Genomic DNA, 17,643 nt, shown 5'->3' on the forward strand with positions numbered 1-17,643 from the left:
GAACGTCCTGCCTGCCTGGGATCCTACTCAGCCTCAGCAGCATCAGCTCTGGCCACAGATCCTGATGCCCCATTTGCTCCCTCTCCCCCGATACATATATATTGGGAGCAGGGCTGTGCCTGCTCTGCAAAGGTTTGCTGTTGGCACGGGGCACCATTGTGCTTGCCTCGCTTGCTTTCTGCCTCCCCAGATATACCATCTTGCGCAGTGCTGCACTGCCTGGCAAAGACTCCCGAGGCAGGGGATTTTGGTGCCCCTCATGGTCAGTGTGCAGGGTAAGTGCCCCACTTGCCCTGCCCAAGTTACGCTACTGGCTTTGAACAGAAATGCTTCTCTAAGTCTTTAAGGTGCTACCCCACCCTGCCTTCTGCCTGACTTCAGACTGCCATGGCTAACTACCTCTCTCGAAATTGCAAAGAAATGGTATCCTATCTTCCACTGGCTTTTCCTTACTAGATATTTTATCTCCTAGTTAACAGGGTACCAGCTAAAGGGAAACCTGTCCTGCCAGGAACAGGCTTGCAAAGGCTGTGGAAATCTGCTGAGATTCAAGGGAAGTCTGTTACAATGGGCTGTCTTCTACTTTTCTCAGGACCAAGGGACTGGCAGGAACACAGCACCCCTTTAAGCTGCCTCCACGATGTTGTTAGGATGGGATTGTTCAGCGCGGTCTAACTGCTCTCACCAAAATGAATAGGAAAACTCCCATGGGAGCAAGGTTAGGCCAATACTGCAGTGCTGCTGAAAACCTTGGTTTTCAGACCAGTTCATAAATAGATATCTATACACAGGGTTGATCCAAACCCCACTGCTGTCAATGAAAAGACTGTCATTTCTTCAGATGACTTTGAATCAGATGTTTGGACAATGTAGAGATCTAAGAGCGGGGACCCCTGGGGACTCCATCTTCAATTCAAGCAGCTACTGAGAGCACGGAGCTGAAACCTCTTTTCTCCAGACTCATTTGTGTCTGACGCAGTTCGGGTGAGCAGCACCCCACTGCAGAAAACCTTCACAGGCCTCATGCATCACTTAGGCCCTTACTCTGTAGCACAGAACATCTTGTGCAGCCCTTCTGGGCTGGAGATAATTTCTTTCCAATGCAATTTATTAGGCATGATAAATCTAGCATGCATTTTCTCTGATGTAATTATCATTTTAGAGCAAGCGACTGCAAATCATTCAAGGTACTCTGGCCCAGCTCTTCAAAAGTAACTAGGATTTCACTGAGAGTTAGGCAGGCACCTAAGTGCCTTAGAGCAGGAGTTCTCAACCTTTTTGTACCAGAACCCATCTGTGAACATCAATGGCTAGGCCTGACCCAGTGCCCCTCACTCCTGACCCACTACCCCTAGCCCCCAGTGTGTGGGAGGGTCCCAAGCAGCAGGCTGGAGCTCTGCCAGCCCGCAAGGGAAAAGCCAGTGTCCCATGTTTTTCTTTTTTAAAGGCGAATCCATTTTTAAAGTTTGTTGATCTATTTTTAATATCTGTTCACAGCCTTTTCATATATTCTCGCGACTCACTTTTGGGTTGCAACCCACAGGTTGAGAAACACAGCTTAGAGAATCTGGGTGTTGGTCTATGTCTAGTCTTCCTACATACTGCTTTTTAAGGTAGCCATTCTCAGCCTTTTCTGTTCCATGACCCTCCCGTGACAGGTTTGGGTCTTGGGGCAGCAATAGTGTCCCTTGGTAGCCACACAATAACTGCCTCGGCTCCAACTCCAGGGCCGTCATCTCCTTTCCTCACCCACCAGGCCTTGATGTTACTATTCTGAAAGGAGACAGGCTGCCTAAGAGACCTAGAGCAAGTTTGCTATTGCTCGGTGTCAGGCTTTGCCCTTCACAGCCTCTGCCCTCTTACTCCAGCTGAGTCCTCTCGCTCTAGTGCGCCGACCGGGCCAAGCTCTGAGGTTCCCAAGATCTCATCTGCCTTCCAAAGCCTTTCCTGGGGCTGCTGAGTCTCCCTGGACTCCTGTCGGTCTGGGACCCAGCCCCTGTGTCTGCCCTCTCTCAGGCTGCTGTGCCACCCCAGGCTATCTCGAATTGCCCCTTGCAGGCAATACGGGATTGCCTCTCATGGGCATGTTCAGTGTGCCCCTTGTAGGCACTGTCGAGTTGCTGAGCCCTGCTAGGCACTCTGAGATTGCTCTTCTTGGGCACTATAAGATCACTCTCCTGGGGTATGCTCAGTGCACCCCTCACAGGTCCTGTGAGATTGCCCCACTCAGGCACTAAGGGATTGCTGCACCACCCGCCCCCACCCTCCCTTGCAGCTGCTATGGGACCTCCTAGCCACCCTTGACAGCTGCTCCAAAACACTGGGTCTTCCTTTTAGTATCTAGTGCCCCTGGGTAGCAGAGCCTCCTGGTCTGTCCCCTCCCGGCACCAGACCAAACTGGAATCAAAACACAAGCCCTTCCAGCTATAACTAAATTCCTACCCACAGGTGACTGGTAGCAGGGTACATACCCTCCCCCCAAGTTTGGCCCCTGACTTGGCACAGCTCAGGACAGGGCAATTTTTTTGCCATACAGGCTGGAAATATATTGGGGAGGGGGCACTAAACCACAGCACAGAAGTATAGGAGTGGTTGTAAGGCTGTTGGCTCACCTCTGGGCTCACCCACAAATTGTGTCCCCCCAACTCAGGAGGCAGCAGGCACCCCTGCTCCTACCTCAGTCCTGCAGCTATATGCATGGCTAGCCCTCAGCATCCTCTCTGACTGGCTCCACTCACAAACTGCTTCTTAGCCACAGGCCTCGCTGCAGAGTACTTCCCTGTTCAGCTTCTGTGGCCCAACTGCCTGACCTGCTTCTGGGGCTGCCTTATATCCCTCCAGCCCTGCCCACTTTCAGTCAGATGACCCTCCAGAGTTGCCTCCAAATTAATTTCATTATCTAGTTGCAGCTGTGCCCTGCCTGCCCTGCAGGGCTCTGCCTAGGCTCTTTCTCTCCTAAAGCAACAGAGAGCACCAGACCGCCTGTGACAGCCCCATTACAGCAGAAGAAACATTTGGGATCTCTTAACACCTGTATGAGCCTTCTGACTGCATACATTGAGGCGCCATCTTCCAAGTGGGTTTTCCATTGAACACCATATGGACTTATTCATAGATACAATACGATCTTTTCTTGTACTCCACTTCTACACAGTAAAGAGAAGATAACAGACATAGGTGGTGGTGAGGGGGCAGCAGGTATTACTGCAGGCTACTGCTGCAAGGAGGTGGGATGGAGGCAGGACGTGCACACCCAGATATGTACGCAGCCAGGAACACAGCCCCAGTGTGTGGCTGCCCAGCATAGCAGGTAAGTTCAGTTTACTTTCTTTGTGAAGGGGAAGGGGCTTGGGGTGGGGAAGATTGAGACCCTCCCCCCCTGCCCCACAGTGTGGGAAGGAGTGGGGTGGGGTCAGGGGTGAATGGGGCCCCAGTCTGGCCAGGTCTTGGTGGGACAATTGGAGCCTGGTGGTGCATCCAGGGGCAGGGGATGGGGCTCCTGCTACTGTGTGCGCAGTGGGGGAGTCATAGGGGGGCACGTGCCCCCCCCGCCTGATCTGTGCGCAGGGCAAGGGTGGGCTGCTGCTGCTGGCTGGGCTCTGCTCTGCCTTTGTGCCTCGCTGCTGCTACTTTGGGAGTGGCGCAAGTCCGACGCTATATGCGTCCTGCCACTGGCAGCCTGCCCGCACCCCACACACAGATCCAGGGCACATGCTCCCCATATCCTCCAGGGGTGCAGCAGCAGGAGCCACCACCCCCTCCCTGTGCTGGGCGTCCCCTAGATGAGCTGCTTTTGAGTCCATCCTAAGCCCTGCCCCAGCTGCACAGGGCCTGCCCCTACCCCAGCCCCACTTCCTCCTTCACCACCATGGGCAGGGCAGATCAGCACCCCCTCCAATCTGTGCACAGGGCAGAGGCAGCTGCAGCTGTGCACTGGGCTTTGAGCCCTGCTGCCCCAAGACCTGTGCAATGCCACATGCGTCCCACTGCAGGGTGAGCAGGGTGTGCAGTGCAGCCCAGTGGTGGCAGACACATGCTGTCCACCACTCCTGGGGCAACTGCAGCAGGGAACAAAGCCCAGCGTGCAGCAGCAGCTGCCACCACCCTGTGCACAGGTTGGGGGAGCACATGCCCCCTGGGCCTCCATTTGTCCCACCGCCCGGTCTGGCCAGGGCTCCACTCACCCCAGCCCCTGCTCCTGCCTGTGCCCCGCTCCCTACTTACTGCTTGGGCCTCCATCTGCCCCCCACCATGGCCCTTTCTCCTCCCCTGCCCCTTCCCCCACAGACTTACCTGCTGGGAGGGGGGTGTGCACATGCGTTCAGCCCCCCGCAAATAATTTTTTCTCCCTCTGCATATGATAACAGACTTTTCAAGTAGTAGATGGAGGTTTTACAAAACTGCATTAATGCTTTCCAGGAGTCATGGAAATAATTACATATTACCCATTTTTATGTTAAACACAAGGAAAATGGCTGCCTTTCCTTCCAACAGAGTTTTACAAGTCTTGTATTCTAGTATGAGCAACTGTTAAAGAAACAGTCTGCGCTCAGTGATATTTATGTAAATCCAAAGCGGATTCCTCTGATTTTAACTGAGTTCTGAATTTATTGTGGAGTTACTGAAGGTGGACATGACCTCCCCAGTTTCAGTAGTTAAGCTTCTATGGACTGGACTTGTATGGCAACGGGGTTTAGACCAAAGTTTTTGTTTTTCAAACAAATACAGATGTCTGAAAAACCAGCTTTCATGTCAGTGCTATAATAGCCAGGAACCGTCATTCACTTTGCTTTTGTTACCAGGCAAAAATATTGAAACATTCAAATTTGGCACTTTTGCAAAAAATTGAAAGCTTTTCTTTTCCAGTGTTAATTCTGGGCAAGGTTTTCTCATTATTTATATTGTGATAATACTTAGAGACTGAAACTGGGGTCTGTTTAACTGGGTGCTGTACAAATGAATAAAACAAAACAGTCTCTGACCTGAATAATTTAGAGACAAGGATTATGAGAAGAAGCAGATGGTGGTTAAACAGAGAATTGGGAATAGGGTGAGGCTGGGTATCAACGCTGCTGCAAAGGTGGGTGTATTGTGCATAATGTAAGGGGCTGTCCATGGTTGGCAGCTAGTACATAAGAGAGTGTGACTTTAAAGTGAAATACCCATTCCTGAGTAACTCCACATGAGCACATCCTTATTCTGAAGCAAGGGCATCTTGCTCCTGTTCAGTTTAACCAAGTGGGTACCCATAAGCAGGGTAAATATGCGAGCAGTTGGGCCACATTGTAGCTCACCTGTTGCTGGTTCCTTTCTAATTAGGATGACGCTAGAAACACAGCTGTCACTGCTAGAAAATCATGACTCCAGTTTCTGCATGGACATACTTGACATTATCTGGCCACCACTAAACTCAAGGAGAGTTTTCCCACGGAAAAGGACAGGGCAGCATTAGACCCAGGACGAGAGGCTTCCTAAACTTGGCAGTCTTCAGTGCAAGTGAATTCATTTCTAGCACCCGCAGCAGAGCCTGACTCAGAGTTGAGTGAGACGTGGGATGTTTGTGCTGCTGTTAGTGCCAAAAAAACTCGGAGCAGCCAAGTGGGGTTTTCCTTGTCAGGGAAAGGGGCAAGGTGGAAACAGTCACTGGAAGGCTGGCAAAGCAAATATACCCCTTGGTTCACTCATTACATTTTTTTTTAACTTCTTCATGTATTTTTACTATTTTACGTAATTTCTTTGCTGAAAGAAACTACCCCAATGTTGTCAACACCTGAATATTAATAACGAGTAAAAGTGTTTTGGAAAACCCGTGGAACACTCTTGCTACCTGTTCACTTTTCCTATTATTTTATTCCCTTGTACACAGAACCATAAGGATGAAAACAGCCAGGATTTTCGCCTCACAGACACCAGGATGGCATGACCCCAGCTGAGCAGAATTTTCCAACCTTTTTATCCTTGGGATCTTCCTCAGCCACGGTGTCTCACCCATTTGTCATTTGCGGGAGCTTGCCTTATTCTTTATTTAAGAACAAACCCTCTCCAAGAGACACTGCAATTGCTGAGTCTCCTGGGCTGCTGGTTTAAAGGAATAGTATGAATTCCAATCAGGATTTCTATTGTAACTTGTATTGCTTTTTTTTCTTTTTTGGATGATCCCCCTTCTTATGACTTAGGGCCCCGGTAGCTATTACAGTGGTCCATCTGTCTATCAACAGACATATATGACCCCCATTCCCACCACAGCTGAGTACTTCACAGACCATAATGGATTTATTTACACCTAGGAAGATGGGAGGGAATGATTGTCTCTGTTTTATACATGGGGAACGGAAATACCGAGAGGCATTGGCCAGAACTCCAAAGTATTCAGCAGTTAGCAGCTCTCATTGTGACAGTTTTGGCCGGGTAGTCCAAGGAGCTGACCTGTCCACATGCTGGATGCTCTTGAAAACATGACTCTACTGCTGAGCTGTTGAGCCACTTGGTGAATATGTCATGCCCAAAGTCTGCAGCAAGCTGGAAGTAAAACCCAAGTCTTCTAAGTGTCAATCACAAAAACAATGCTTTTTATTCCTAAATCCTATATATAGCTCCAAAGGTGAGTCATTACAGACTAATCCAGTCTGTAACCAAAATTCGTTGACAGTCGACTCCCCCACCATTTTGCTGTGATCCAGGAGACAGTAATCACAATTTGTTCCCATGCCTTTTCCAAGGAATCAGAGATGATGCATTGATTTCAGAGGCTTAATCACAGGTGGCAGCAGAATTTCACTGTAGTATTAGTTTTGGGGGGTCTGGAGACTTAAACATCTCTATCCTTCACCATGCACACACGCCCCACCATGCTTGCCTGGGAGTGCACGCAGTGTTGGGAACCGGCCTTCCCCAAATCCCTGCACCCCACCCCAAATAAGCTGCTCATGGCTCTGTCCCACACCCTGCCCCGGATGGTCAGCGCCTGTTGATGCCCCTTTGCTTTGGCACCGTCCGGCTCACCCCCACCCCCCGGCTATGACCAGTAGAAAGCATGCTGCAGAAAAGGAAAGCAAAGCAAAGCAATAGGCAACCAAATCAGGGGCCCATTCTAAGCAGAGGCCAAATTCAGTCAAAGCAGGATTTGATCTACAATGGGGAGCAGAGCCCATGTGTATTGCCAAAAGGACATACAGTTGAGTTTCCCCCTTGCCCACTTTCTGGGCCTGAAGTGTGTTTCCCACAAGCACAGTACAGGAGAGCTGCCACCCTGCTATTCAGCCAAAGCACAGAGGGTGCGACAAGCGGAGGGTCTGAGTCCTAGGAGCTCTCCATTTGAACCTCCTGTTTTTTTAGGAGTCATTCTACCCACTGCTTGCCTCTCCCGTGCGTCCTGCATGCTGCCACGGGAAGAAAATGTAGATGCGAACAGCAGTTCACGTGGCACAAGGTAGCTGAAGGTGAGTCTCCAACTCACTTCTATGCAGAGGTGTAGGAATATAGACAAATCATATGGGTCCCCACTTTTTACCTGCTACATTCATCCCTGCCCCTGCAGCCTGTCTCTTACCTACTGGCTCCTCAATTTACATCTTCACTGGCTGCCTTCCTTGCATGCAGCCCAGCCTCAGGCTTCTTTACTATTCATTCCCCCCAGGAAGAGCACATACCAGCTGCAGATGCTTCCTCAGCCTGACCAAGGGTTTTTAAACCCAAAGGCTTGCTAAGGAAAATTTTTCCAACTATTTAGTTGGTCTAATAAAAGATATCAGATTCACCCAAAGAACCTTGTCTGCCCACAAAATGTAGGGACTTCTGGCAGGCCAGCTTTCTTAACACTTTATAGAAGGGGGTGGAGAAAGCCCTCACTGCAAAACCATTTTAATACCCGGCTGCCACATACACACTTAACCAAGCTTGGAAAGGGAGTGAATCTTCATAAGCATTTTCAGGCGATGTGCCATTTACAAATGTCTGAGTTGATCTGATACGATTAATCAGAGCCACTCAGTATGTGCATGGTAAATGACCATCAATTATAGGAAAGAAGTGGGCTATTTCCTAATCACCAGTGTGCATTCAAGACGGTAGCATGGAGATGAGACCAGTACAAAGCAAAACAGAATCCCTCCCTTGGGGAATAAAATTCAGCAACATAAACTCACCATTGTGTACAAGCTTTCAACATGTTTTTGTGGCATGTTTCAATCAGAGCACTGGTTAAAATGGAAAACATTTCACTGACAGTGCCTGGCACTGCTGGAACTCCCTTTGACCTGTCCACAGGGAAAGACCTGTGAGTATTACAGCTTAGTTTAATCCCATCAGGTGCCAGGCTATCCACTCCAGAAGGCATCACCCGCTCTCTCAGCAGCCTAGTTATACTGGGGTACTGTTCTGTCCTATCCTGTCCTATCTTTGGTTACAAGGCTGCAAAAGAAAGGTAAATTATCTGCCATCCTGACAGGTAACCTAGTCACAGGCTTCCTTTTGTCTCGGCTGTGCATGCGCGTTGGTGAGATTCTTTTGTGCAGAACATAAAATATCAGGTCTAAATCCAACCCACCTCAGCCACTCACACACGCGCTCCTAACTCCCCCAGGCAGAGAAACCCTCATTTCCCCACCTCACCTCTTCACAGCACCTCATCCCCTAAGCATCACGCCCTCCTACACCTGCCGCTTGCAGGATGAGAACTCCCTAGCCCCCAGCCGCACACACGTCTTCTAGGCTTCTCCCCATTTCCAGGCTCAGACTACTATCCCTTCCTAACTGATACATCCAGTAGCAGCTTCAGATCCACCCTCCCCTCCTTGGACAACCCGAGGAACCAGGAGCGGAGGCATCCCTGTAGGACTATGCCACCACGGAGCCCAGGAACTTCTGTTTTCTACCTGCAGCTAATACACCCCAGAGTCTCTAAGAGCATGCACAGGGAGCCTGGAGATGCTCCGCTTCTGAGGCAAAGCTCTGCGTCTCCTCTCTGTGATGCCTACAGTCAGGCAAGGAGTCCATCAGGGCCAGCCAGTGTACCGCTTTCCCCACAGGGCTGAGAAAGCTCCCACATCAGCCACGCCACGCAGCATCTAATCAGCAGCCAACAGCTGTGGCTTTATTCAAGGGGTTTGGCTCCCTTACCCCTGAACACCAAGCCGCCTTGCCCAGACTATGCTCCAGACCAGGGGCCAGCTCAGCGCTCTGACGGGAATCCTAGGCTGACCGTGCTGGACATGTGCATTTAATTTAAATTTCTCAATGTTCTTCCACAAGGCATGCAACCCAAGCACGTACCAGTGCTTGTCTAACGCCCAGTCCAACCCCTGAGTCACTGGGACGTCTCCTATTGACATCAATGGGCACTGAATCAGGCCCTGAAGGAGTGGACCTCAAAGGATGGTAACTTCGCAAATGAAATTACTGTCTAATGCTGGCTGCAGAACATCTGGCCAACACCGTTACTTGAAAAGGCTCTGTTACAGGGGTGTTCTTAGCACTGGCTTTTCATAAATGCTTGAGAGAGTTTTGTAATGTATCTCATTATGTTTGTTGGTGCCAAGAGCATTGCTTTTAAACATCACCCTGCTATTCATTATTCCAAATAGTTCTTGTTGCAGCTTTTCAGATACTTGCTGGCGTCTTAGCATTTCCCCAACGAGCCTGGCCAGTCTGCACAAGACACAGGCTCAAACTTATTGGGGGGGAAAAAAGAGAGGAGGAGAGGGAAAGAATAAAGCCACCAAAAAGGATGATGTTTCCAACATCACTACAGGCCAAATAGTCTTAGACACCCTGCCTTTTACAGAGAAATACTGAACAGTGTAAAAGCCAAACACTTCAAGGATGAAATAAATAATTTAATAATATTCAGCTTCCCAGCAGGTTCAGAACAAGTTTTAGATTTGCCAGTGAATGCTTCCCTGAGGCAGCAGGCCGGTGGGAGAAGGCACAGTAGGCCTTCCTCTCAGAAGATGTGCCGTGTTATGTTATTTTTCCCTATGATCCCAATACAGGTTCCCCTCCCTTGCACTCTAACTCCCAAAAAGTAAAGATTTTTTTTTAAATAAAAGCAACAGATATGGTACAGCTATAACCGAGTCGGTTACATAATACACAGAAAACCAAATATGTACCTGGCTGTTTCTACCCCTTGCTTTTTAAAATTATTATTATTATTTTTACTTTCTGGTTTCAACAATACATGTATTCAGTGGGACATATCTGTATGTATAACCCCATCAGTATTTCTTCATAAGCCGGAAGACGATCTATTTTTCAAGACATTTGTGGATCTTTCATGGCTAAAGCAACCGAGCCTGCAATGGTTTTCCAGGGAATGCAATTCTCTCTCTTCTTCTACTGTTCTGCTGGTTCACTTAACATCCTCTGTGGAGAGGCACCCGGGGAGACACACTGAGGGCTATTTTTAAAGGGAGATTAAATGAAGACCTTACCATGTAAGACTGCATAAGGCCAGACTGAGGCATCATTAACTGTAGTATTCCTGAGAAGGCTCAAGCTCCCCAGAGCCACCTTTTTTTTAACAATTACAGGAACACTAGTCTGGATGAAACTGTATTACCAAGCAGAGATGGAGGGAGAAAGGATTATTTGGAGGTGGGCAATCGCATGCGTCAGGACAAGAACTACAAGTCCCGTCATGCTCTGCACGGTGCAACACATGCATGGTTAGCCTCTTCTTCCTCAGCCGTGCAGAGCTGAGCGTGCGTGGGGCTGAATGCTGAGCAGCGCCGTGCTGCTGCTCCTGTCGCCGGCCACCACCAAATTAGTTTGGGGGGGCTAAGGCCGCCAAGCCCCGGCCTTCCACTGCCTATGGTAACAACGTAGTACAAGCACCCTCTCCAGTGTATCGGTCTCCGTAACCCGCTCTAGTCTGCTTTGTCATAGATACCTGCAGGGCCCAGAGATGGAAGAACGCTACAGAGTATTGTGCCAGGTGTCATGAGGACTGCAGTGAGGATGCAAGCTTGGCCCACCCAGCTGCTCCAGGGATGACAACCACCATGCTGTTTACCAGCATGGGGTCTGGTATTTCCACCAGTACCGACCACTACAGCCCCTTTGGGCTGCTCAGTGTTGTAGTTGCTATGAGCAAAACGTTATGGTCTGGCTGAAGCAAATTGCAACCTTGCCACTGCATTCGGTGGTTCTGGGGTATCTCCCGGTGAGTACCCCATGTGATCAGCCACTGTCTTCCTGCTACTGGTTTTCCTGCCTGACCCCTCGGCCACTCTAGCACTCGCTCCTTTATCAGGATGGGCTGGTAGGAAGGGAGGGTCTGTGTGCACGTGTGTCACGATTTCCTGTGATCTGCCATTTGGAAAGGTGTTTTGATTAAGGTCACACAGGGCACGTCTACACAAGATGCTATGTCGTTGTAGAGATCGGCTACGGCAACGTAGCATCAGCGGCACTAACTGCAACGCCACTGCTACTACATCGGAGCAACAAGCTACTGCGCAGTAGGGTCGAAAACAACCCGTGCGCCAATGGGACTGTGCAGTACCATGTAAACACGGTGCAGTACTGTGTTCATACGCCCACAATGAACCCAATTCAGAGGTGATGTGTAGCTCAAGTGCACCTAAACCAAAGGTGTGGGAGGAGAGAAAGCACAACATCCCAATTTTGCTATATGACATTGGTTGCCCCTTTGGTAAGATTTAAACATCTTCCTCATACTTTACAGCATCATCTGAGCTCGTTATGTGCTGGCTGGGCACTAATAAGTTTGTGACCCTGTTCTGTTTTCACAAACACTGTTGTGTTTTCTTGCCTTCCTCAGAAGCGTTGGGTGTTGGCTCCAGCCAAGGCTGGGCATGTTGATTAGGGAGTGCCAGTAATTCTGCTGGGACTACAGCTGAGCGATGCCTGGTCGGAGGGTCTTGCCCCCCGACTCGGGGTCAGACTGATGACCACATTTGGGGTCAGGAAGGAATTTTATGCCATGGTCAGATTGGTGGGCATTTTGCTTTCCTCTACTGGGTGGGGCATGGTCCACTTCCTTGGATCTTTGAGTGTATTTTAACAACCCTTGCAACTAGGCTGATCCCATTGTCCCCCTGTGTTACCTGTGCCAGGTTTGGGTGCTTCTGGTGTCTTTGGGCAATATACTTTGCAGTTGTGAAGTTGGACAATATATCTCGTAGTAGGCCTGATCGTGTAGCTTTAGGAATAGCTTAGACAAGGACTTGTATGGGATGGTTTGCATGAGGATGATACTGCTTTGAGCAGGGGGCAGGACTATATGGCCTCTGGAGGTCCCATCCAGAATTATTTTCCTATGATTCAATGAAAGCAGGAACATCTTCACTGCAAGTTATACCTGCTTAAAATCTGAGAGCAGACTCAGGCCCCTGGGCTTTTTAGGAAAGGAAGTTTTGGAAGAAGCAGCAGATCATGGCATGGCTTTGGCTTTATAATAGCATACACTAGGAACAGCTCTCAGATCTACAGCAGTGTAAAGCTGCTGTGAGTGAAGAAGCAGGCCCTTTATCTCGCCAACGGTATGTCAGTAAAAAGCATTTTGAGTTATTTAATTTGTGTCAAACTGATATTTTACCAGCATAACTGCTTCCCTTGACTTTTTTATTTCTAGTTCATTTTAAGCTGCTCTATCCAGATACATAATATTACCTTTAATGTGCAGGATCACCCTCAGGTCAACGTATCGTTCGCCAGCGAGCTGACATATGGCTAGAGAAAAGAATTTTCACCTCTCTCCTTGCTTTTCCTTGAATCCTGTAGAGCCTGCAGACTAAACGCAGGGCCCGATTCTGATTGCGGCTACTGCCTTGGCATTGATCTGGCTTTGCATGGCTGTCATGGAGCAGAACTGGGCTGGCTGCCTCCCTCTCACTCTCATGCACACATATCACGATTCAGGATTCTGTTCTGACTTCAAAGCAAAGGCAGTGTATAGTTTAATATGCTATACCTCAAAGGAGGTTGTCACTGAGTACACGAAGTGCTGCTTCTTTTATGATAACTCATAATTTATCAAAGGAAATCAAATCAATTTGTTGGTAAAAGAAACATGGGTTTTCATGGATTTTGACAACCCCGAAAGTGTTGATGACAAAGCAAGAGAAGATTGTACATGTTTAGTTTGGGAAGGGCACAAAACTCATTTCGACCATTTGTTTTCAGGACCTTCATTTTCAAATGACTGGCTCTTCCTTCAAGTCAGGGTACTGCACAACTCCCAGGCCCCAAAGTTAAACTGGGGATCACTGAAATCAGTGGGGGCGCTACGCAAGACACAAACAAATTTATCCAGTGGCAGTCACGATGACTTAGTTTATAGCAGAGCCTGGAACCAGGCAGCAGTTCTAGAGGGAAAGCAGAGCCCCTGCCATGTTCATGAATAGTGAAGTTCACCTTTCGGTAGAAGGACAGGATGCCACTGGTTACCATGTGCCACAGGTCCCTCTTGCTGCCGATCCACAGAGGGCAGGAGTCTGCTGCAGTCCCAGAGAGGGAGCCTGGGTTCTTCATTTTAAGATCAGGCAGTCTTTGTTTTCATCTCTAGAGGCTGTGTTTTACCCTTGGAGCACTGGGCAAGACATGGGCACTGCTTTGAAGACTTTAGCAGGGCATAATCCTTGCCTGGCTCTCTGCACAGACCTTCACTATTTCCACAAAGGTGCGGTCTGGCAGCTTGAACACAGGAACAGGTACCAGGATCTCAAGTTGTAAATCTGGTTCTGCCTCTGTGTGTCTTTGCAGCATCACTTCAACCCCCTGCCTGTTTCCCCCTGTATAAAATAAAGATAGAGGGCCTGATTTACCATTGTCCTGTACCCTGTGAAGTCAGTGGTACCCATGCAAAGTGCTAGCATGTTTCCAGGTCACTACAAATATACAAGGTGCAACTCAGTGGCAATACCAAGCCTGGTAAATCTTCCCCTCCCAGCGATCTGCCCCATCACCCCAGGCTGTTGCATTGTCCAAGCGTTCTCACGCACCGCTGAGGAGGGTTGTGAAAGCCCTCTGACAATGAACACTTGTGTCTCAGCCCTATGGTGCTATTACTTATTTCCCTGCCAATACCTGGAATGCTTTGTTTTAAGTAGGTATTATCTCTGCTCGGTCTTGAGGCCTTGTTATACCTTATGCTGTAAGGCAAACAAATGTTAATCAGCTTAGTGTTGTCCGGCTTAGTGAAGCAGTCACACCTTAAGGCAAAAAAACACCTCTGCCTGTCTTTAGTGGCTGTGACTTGCCACTAGAGGCTTGCTGAGCTGGGGAAGGACTACGAGCAGGACCAGCAACTAGGGGCAGGACCAGATCACTGCTTGAGCCCTGAGGGACCCAATCCTTATTTTCTCTGGAGCCTACCCCCGGCCCATCTCACCCCTGCTTGGGCTGCTGGCTGGCCAGGTGTCATCTGAGCTCCAAAAAAGGATCAGGCCCCTCAGAAGTCAGGCAGTAACAGGCAATGTGGGGGGAGAAAAGAAAAGGATCAGGCCCCCAAGACCCAGACACATGCCCCAGCGGGGCCAAGTAGCTGAAGCAGGGTGGAGCTCAGGGGCCGCAGTGCAGCAGCCCAAGGCTGGTTCCCACTGACCCCATGCTCCCCCGGGCTGTGCAGGGTCCAGCTGCTGGTTCCCCCTGCCTGGCTCACCCAGTAGCAGCAGCAGTTAGCAGGTGCCCGAAGCCCCTGAGGGTCCCATAGTAACTGGGCAGCTCTGGACATGGAGCATCTGAGTTGGGGCACAGAGCAGGCAGGAAGGCTGCGCCACTCACAGCCACCAAGCTGATGGAGAATAGGTTTAAGCTAGAGAGATCAGAAGGCAATTTTTTACAGTTAGGATGGCCAAAATCTGGACCCAACTTCCCAGGGAAGTGGTCCTCGCCCCTTCCTTTGGGCAAATTCAAGAGGAGGTTGGATGATCACCTGTCTGGGGTCTTGTGAACCCAGCATTTATTCCTGCCTGTGGCCGGGGGTCAGGCTAGATGATCTGTTCAGGTCCCTCCTGACCCTAGCTACTATGAAACTATGAAACCTCCCTAGTCTGGTGGGAGTGGCAAGCATGTTTCTGGACTTCTGGGCCGAAGCAGAGTGAGTGAGCTCCAGGGTTGCGATACTGGCTCTGCCCAGTGAGAGGTGCCATGCCCAGCCCTGCTGTGCCCTGTGCACCCTGACTCGGGAAAGGCCAGTGCATTCTGGGGTGCTGGATGACTTCAATTCGGGCAGAATCTCTGCCTGGAGTATCCACACTTTAATGGAACAGGAGCAAAATTAGGTGGATTAGAGATAATCCTGCCTTGAAGTGGTGTAACTTTAAGATGAATAATGAGTGCTTTAAACCATTTAAAATGTGTTAATGTGCAGCCAATCCAAGGGTTACGAGCTCCAAAGGTGCCAAAAATTACCATGTAACAGGCTCTTAGAATCAAGAAACATGCCAGACGCAGACAACTAAACAGACAAAAAGATGGAACAAGAGAAGTGGCTTCAGGTGACACAGTTAAATGAAATACAGCAGAAATGAGGCAGCATCTTACTGTGTGAATAAAGAAGGGATGGCTAAAATAGTAACAATTTACAGGCATGTGCTCTTGAACTTGGAACCCAAGGTACTTTATATGCTGACATACAGTACAGAAGTGATTACATACCAGGGATACTTCACCTACCACTGCAGCCACTTCAGGAATGAGATGAAAGCACAGGTTTTAAATGCTCAGAGAAATACTGCAGCACAGGTTGGAATAAAAATGATTTAAAGTAAATTATGCCATTTGAAATTTGACCAGGACAATTTTGGAATTTTGGCCTGCTTTGATTAAAACAAAAGCTGCCAATGGCTCGGTAGTGGCTACAAATGGTCAGAAGGACCTTAGCATTGCGTCTACATAGGTGCATTTCCAGCATCACTGGGTTTCATAGTTTCATAGTTTCTAGGGTCGGAAGGGACCTGAGCAGATCATTGAGTTCGACCCCCTGCCATGGCAGGGAAGAGTACTGGGGTCAAACAACCCCAGCAAGGTGTTCATCCAGCCTCCTCTTAAAGACCCTCAGGGTAGGAGCCAGCACCACTTCTCTTGGAAGTGCATCTAAGGTTGGATGCACTTGGAAGTAAAGTTGCACTTGGAAGTGCATTTTTGCTAGGGTGCATCTACATATGCAATTAATTCAAAACAATAAATGCCGAAGCAGTTTGAACCACAGTAAACTTCTTCTGGATGCAGCATCTACATGTGCACCCAGCACAGCAGCAATTTGAACCCTGGGGGAGCAGTTTATGCCAGGCCACTCCACTCCTGCCCTGCCCTGCTCTGCCCCAGGCTCCACATGGCAGCATCAGGTAGTGGTGGGGGTGGCTGGGGCATGAGGGTGCTGAAAGTGCAGAGCCATGTGGGTAGGTAGCTGGCAGGAGTCTGGCCCCACAGTCAGCATCTACATGTGTGTTTAACTGCAGTTAATTACTCTGTCATAAGATAGTATTATCTTTTACCTTCTACTAAACACTTTTTACTATTTAACTGGGGTGTTAATTAGTTTCCTTTAGCCTAACACTGTCACATGTGTAGCTGGTGATGGTTTACCCAACAGCTAAGTAGTCTACTTCACAGTAAAGGACATGTGTAGACATGACCACAGAGTCTAACATCTCCCTATCACGTTTAGTTCACTGCCAGCCCAGAAGGAAGTGTTTTGGCTACTGACTATGAAATCCACTTTTGTCACACCTAGTTTTTGGAAGATTACTATTTAAGGGCGGACCCTGCCTATCTTTGTCTTCTGAGAAATGATCAGTAGCACTGGCTATGATTGCTGCAATCTTGGTTTTGTTCACTTAAATCTGTGATCTTTAGTAAGCTAAGGCCTACCAGACCTGAGAGAGGAGAGAAGGACATTGTTCCTTGCATGCCAATATATTATGCAAAGGCAATTGAAATGGCTTCATCATGATAGCCTTTTGACATTTCTGGCATGTTGGAAGTTTTCAAATACATATTCACAGCACTAAAAATCTCTTCTCCCTTAGTACAGCAGTGACATTGTCTTTTCTTCCAAAGCCTGCACTGTGTATCTATCTAGTAATCATTTAAAATCTGCTCACCACAGTCTTACTTGCCAGTGTTTGATGTAGCCTGAACCTTCAGTGGATGGCCGAGTTTACATCACAGTGATGCAAACTCTCGGGTTTGGAAGACAACAGGGCTGCAGCAGTAATGACCACAACAGAGGAACGCAAATCACATCCTCTCTGGTCTGTCCTAGTTAATGAGAAGTAACAGGTCTGGCTGTAACGTATCTATAGTAGTTTCATAGTTTGTAGGGTTGGAAGGGACCTGAGCAGATCATCGAGTCCGACCCCCCTGCCATGGCAGTCAAATGACCCCAGCAAAGTGTTCATCCAGCCTCCTCTTAAAGACCCCCAGGGCAGGAGCCAGCACCACTTTGCTTGGAAGTTGGTTCCAGATCCTAGCTGCCCTGACCGTGAAGTCGCGCCTCCTGATGTCTAGCCTGCATCTACCCTCTGCCAGCCTGTGACCGTTTTTCCTGGTCACGCCTGGTAGTGCTCAGGGGAACAGTGACTCCCCCAATGCCTGCTGGTCCCCCCTGACTAGTTTATAACAGGCCACAAGATCCCCCTCAGCCGTCTCTTGTGGAGGCTGAACAGGTTCAGGTCC

General features: G+C 49.0%; 1 long non-coding RNA gene across 1 annotated transcript; it reads right to left on the minus strand.

Annotated features, from left to right (window-relative positions):
• Window positions 1-1,281: 1,281 nt before the first annotated feature.
• LOC109319229 lies at window positions 1,282-13,212 on the minus strand. Its single transcript, XR_002103448.1, has 3 exons — window positions 13,200-13,212; window positions 10,110-10,113; window positions 1,282-1,345 (listed from the first exon to the last, which is right to left on the minus strand). It is a non-coding gene; the product is annotated as an uncharacterized LOC109319229 (long non-coding RNA).
• Between the last annotated feature and the right edge of the window lie 4,431 nt (window positions 13,213-17,643).

The sequence above is a fragment of the Crocodylus porosus genome, unplaced genomic scaffold (assembly GCF_001723895.1).
Source record: "Crocodylus porosus isolate Cpor-Errol unplaced genomic scaffold, CroPor_comp1, whole genome shotgun sequence".
NCBI lineage: Eukaryota > Metazoa > Chordata > Crocodylia > Crocodylidae > Crocodylus > Crocodylus porosus.